At 53.5% G+C, this 5,000-nt stretch overlaps 1 non-coding gene across 1 annotated transcript in view; it reads right to left on the bottom strand.

The window, feature by feature from the left end:
• The window catches only part of LOC126443097 (small subunit ribosomal RNA), a 1,910-nt gene extending 475 nt beyond the window's left edge, over window positions 1–1,435 (bottom strand). The window contains exon 1 of the ribosomal RNA XR_007581822.1: window positions 1–1,435. This exon is cut by the window's left edge and continues 475 nt beyond it. This is a non-coding gene — a ribosomal RNA (small subunit ribosomal RNA).
• Window positions 1,436–5,000: the final 3,565 nt, after the last annotated feature.

Here is a 5,000-nt window from a genome sequence, read left to right as displayed (position 1 = left end):
TAGAGTCTCGTTCGTTATCGGAATTAACCAGACAAATCGCTCCACCAACTAAGAACGGCCATGCACCACCACCCACCGAATCAAGAAAGAGCTATCAATCTGTCAATCCTTCCGGTGTCCGGGCCTGGTGAGGTTTCCCGTGTTGAGTCAAATTAAGCCGCAGGCTCCACTCCTGGTGGTGCCCTTCCGTCAATTCCTTTAAGTTTCAGCTTTGCAACCATACTTCCCCCGGAACCCAAAAGCTTTGGTTTCCCGGAGGCTGCCCGCCGAGTCATCGGAGGAACTGCGGCGGATCGCTGGCTGGCATCGTTTATGGTTAGAACTAGGGCGGTATCTGATCGCCTTCGAACCTCTAACTTTCGTTCTTGATTAATGAAAACATACTTGGCAAATGCTTTCGCTTCTGTTCGTCTTGCGACGATCCAAGAATTTCACCTCTAACGTCGCAATACGAATGCCCCCGCCTGTCCCTATTAATCATTACCTCGGGTTCCGAAAACCAACAAAATAGAACCGAGGTCCTATTCCATTATTCCATGCACACAGTATTCAGGCGGGCTTGCCTGCTTTAAGCACTCTAATTTGTTCAAAGTAAACGTGCCGGCCCACCGAGACACTCACTCAAGAGCACCCTGGTAGGATTGCAACGGGGTCCGCCTCGGGACGCACGAGCACGCACGAGGCGCGTCGCACGCCTTCAGCTCGCCCCACCGGCAGGACGTCCCACGATACATGCCAGTTAAACACCGACGGGCGGTGAACCAACAGCGTGGGACACAAATCCAACTACGAGCTTTTTAACCGCAACAACTTTAATATACGCTATTGGAGCTGGAATTACCGCGGCTGCTGGCACCAGACTTGCCCTCCAATAGATACTCGTTAAAGGATTTAAAGTGTACTCATTCCGATTACGGGGCCTCGGATGAGTCCCGTATCGTTATTTTTCGTCACTACCTCCCCGTGCCGGGAGTGGGTAATTTGCGCGCCTGCTGCCTTCCTTGGATGTGGTAGCCGTTTCTCAGGCTCCCTCTCCGGAATCGAACCCTGATTCCCCGTTACCCGTTACAACCATGGTAGGCGCAGAACCTACCATCGACAGTTGATAAGGCAGACATTTGAAAGATGCGTCGCCGGTACGAGGACCGTGCGATCAGCCCAAAGTTATTCAGAGTCACCAAGGCAAATGGACCGGACGAGCCGACCGATTGGTTTTGATCTAATAAAAGCGTCCCTTCCATCTCTGGTCGGGACTCTGTTTGCATGTATTAGCTCTAGAATTACCACAGTTATCCAAGTAACGTGGGTACGATCTAAGGAACCATAACTGATTTAATGAGCCATTCGCGGTTTCACCTTAATGCGGCTTGTACTGAGACATGCATGGCTTAATCTTTGAGACAAGCATATGACTACTGGCAGGATCAACCAGGGAGCTGCGTCAACTAGAGCTGAGCAGCCGGCCGCCCGGGAGTGTGTCCCGGGGGCCCGCGCGAACACGCAAGCGTCCGCTCAATTATTCTGCAAACAGGAGGAGGCTGAGCTCCCCTGCACAATACACCTCGAAACCCTCTCAGGTCCCGGCGGCGCGCAGCGCCGTCCTAAGTACTTGGTCGGGTTCGAGAGAGGCGCAATCGCCCGGAGTTTGGCGAGTAGACGCTTTAGGTGCGACCACCCGTGCTCCCAACTGAGCTTGCCGCTGCCGACAGAGGCCCGGGAGCGTGCTGTCGTGGCATTGCCGGCGGGAGACAACACGCGCCACCTACGGTGGCCGGCAGCTCCAACGCCAGCGCCACAGAAGGACAAAAGCCCCACTTGGGTGCCGAAGCGAACTCTCCCAGCACAGCGCACGCGCCAACACGTCCGCACAGCTGCGATACAATCCACCTGCGAGAACCGCAGAGGCGACCGAGCAGCAGACGGCGTCGCGGCGCCGAGCGCCGGGCGGCGGCGCATCCTCAGCGCACACAGTCCTCAATCGGACCAGCACACTGCAGATGTCCACCGCGCTTCGCACCGGGCCCGCGAGGACCTACTTTGGCCGCACGGCGCCGCGTGCAGGGTGCGCCGGCGCGCAGCTACGCCGCCTGCCGCCTCCGTCGGCCGGCGCGCCTGCCACTGGCCGCCCCCACCAGCCGGCTGTAGCGCGTGCGCCCACGCACCGCGCGGCCAGCACGCCGGGAGGCCCCCCCTCACCGGCCGGGGACGGTCCCACCCAGCCACCGCCGCGTATCGCTTCACACCCACATGCCATTCACGTTCGTGGGCATGGTGGGTATCGCTGAAACAACCGGTTGGTAGCTCAACCGATCGTCGCCATCACTGATTCACCTCTAGCGAGAACAACCGCACCACAACGGTTTACCAGTTCTTCATTTGCGTAACGTCACCAGCAAACGTAGACGTCCATCGCCATTTGCAAATTCAACGATTGTTGCATGCCTGTGTCAGGTGTCACGACACACTATGTCTGCCCACATACACGCAACAACATGTGCACGCTTCGCGAACACGTGGAAGGTGGCCCCCGTACGTATGCGATGTCCATTGCGCGAACGACTGTCAACCGGCCTCTGTCGCATGTCGCAGATGTGGAACGCAGTGCACCATGCTATCACGGTGTGTGAGAAGAGACGACTACGTCTGACAACACGCGCCACTACATCAACAGACGGCTCATGCCGATCGCCATCCACGGCATACCATACTGCAATCCAGCTCTTATAGGGAGACGACATGTAGCTGAGTGCACAATATTTGGACCGTATGGTTCGCCGTTGTTGGCGCAGTCGTGGTACGGTCACACATGTACCACGATGTATCATTCAGTACATGAGGACCAATGTGCAGTACAGTGTGTGATTTGGACGTACAACATCAGCGGACAGTTGACACAAGCCGTACCACAACGTAGGCTGTGCTTCGCCATGCGAATGCCAATGAACAACTGCGAAGGGCATTGAGCATGTACGTCCTGCTGCCATCCGCATTACAGTGTATAGCTGCAAGGTGTTTAACATGAAGCGATACTCTGGGGACCGGGCAGTGCGAGTAGCAAACTATATTGTGGGGGTTGCAGTTAGGCAACACTACACTAATTTAACGCGTCGTATGACAATTACAGAGCAGGTTAAGGCCCAACGTGTGTTGGGTTAAGGCCCAACGTGTGTTGGGTTAAGGCCCAACGTGTGTTGGGTTAAGGCCCAACGTGTGTTGGGTTAAGGCCCAACGTGTGTTGGGTTAAGGCCCAACGTGTGTTGGGTTAAGGCCCAACGTGTGTTGGGTTAAGGCCCAACGTGTGTTGGGTTAAGGCCCAACGTGTGTTGGGTTAAGGCCCAACGTGTGTTGGGTTAAGGCGCAACGTGTGTTGGGTTAAGGCGCAACGTGTGTTGGGTTAAGGCGCAACGTGTGTTGGGTTAAGGCGCAACGTGTGTTGGGTTAAGGCGCAACGTGTGTTGGGTTAAGGCGCAACGTGTGTTGGGTTAAGGCGCAACGTGTGTTGGGTTAAGGCGCAACGTGTGTTGGGTTAAGGCGCAACGTGTGTTGGGTTAAGGCGCAACGTGTGTTGGGTTAAGGCGCAACGTGTGTTGGGTTAAGGCGCAACGTGTGTTGGGTTAAGGCGCAACATAGGTTAGGTTAAGGCGCAACATAGGTTAGGTTAAGGCGCAACATAGGTTAGGTTAAGGCGCAACATAGGTTAGGTTAAGGCGCAACATAGGTTAGGTTAAGGCGCAACATAGGTTAGGTTAAGGCGCAACATAGGTTAGGTTAAGGCGCAACATAGGTTAGGTTAAGGCGCAACATAGGTTAGGTTAAGGCGCAACATAGGTTAGGTTAAGGTACAATATAGGTTAGGTTAAGGTACAATATAGGGTAGGTTAAGGCGCAACATAGGTTAGGTTAAGGCACAACACGGGTTAGGTTAAGGCACAACACGGGTTAGGTTAAGGCACAACACAGGTTAGGTTAAGGCACAACACGGGTTAGGTTAAGGCACAACACGGGTTAGGTTAAGGCAGAATACGGGTTAGGTTAAGGCACAATACGGGTTAGGTTAAGGCACAATACGGGTTAGGTTAAGGCACAATACGGGTTAGGTTAAGGCACAATACGGGTTAGGTTAAGGCACAATACGGGTTAGGTTAAGGCACAATACGGGTTAGGTTAAGGCACAATACGGGTTAGGTTAAGGCACAATACGGGTTAGGTTAAGGCACAATACGGGTTAGGTTAAGGCACAATACGGGTTAGGTTAAGGCACAATACGGGTTAGGTTAAGGCACAATACGGGTTAGGTTAAGGCACAATACGGGTTAGGTTAAGGCACAATACGGGTTAGGTTAAGGCACAATACGGGTTAGGTTAAGGCACAATACGGGTGAGGTTAAGGCACAATATGGGTTAGGTTAAGGCACAATATGGGTTAGGTTAAGGCACAATATGGGTTAGGTTAAGGCACAATATGGGTTAGGTTAAGGCACAATATGGGTTAGGTTAAGGTACACATTGTTGTAAGGAAAGGTGTTTTGGGGGGGGGGGGGCGGCAGTTTGTTGATTGTGATTATCGTAAGTAAATGACTGCGGCATCATCTGATTTGCCACGTCAGGGTGCACCTTTGGCTCATAACAGGCGGCGCTCTGATTCCATGCTTGTGGCAGACCTGTGTCTTTCATTCCTGCCATTGTTTGTGTGGTGTGACAGGAGGCAGTATTGTGATGTTGGGTGCACCCCTGTGTGGGACATGTGTGGGTGTTGGTGGCTTAGCTGAGCAATGGTGGTTGTCGGAAGGGTGGGATATTCTGTTTTCCGAGTGGACCTCCCGGTCTGGTTATGATAGTGTGGATTGTCTAATGTGGCAGAGAGGATGCACTGGGTGTTGTTCCATGCTGGTGCTTACATATCGTCTGCGTGCCTGTTACAGGCAGAGAGTAGTGCGTGATAAGAGTGTCTGGCTGACGTGTGATTGTGAGCAGAGTCTTTCAGCATGTATACGGACAGG

This window comes from Schistocerca serialis, unplaced genomic scaffold (assembly GCF_023864345.2).
Source record: "Schistocerca serialis cubense isolate TAMUIC-IGC-003099 unplaced genomic scaffold, iqSchSeri2.2 HiC_scaffold_1424, whole genome shotgun sequence".
NCBI lineage: Eukaryota > Metazoa > Arthropoda > Insecta > Orthoptera > Acrididae > Schistocerca > Schistocerca serialis.
This window is presented reverse-complemented; position numbering and strand designations above follow the sequence as displayed.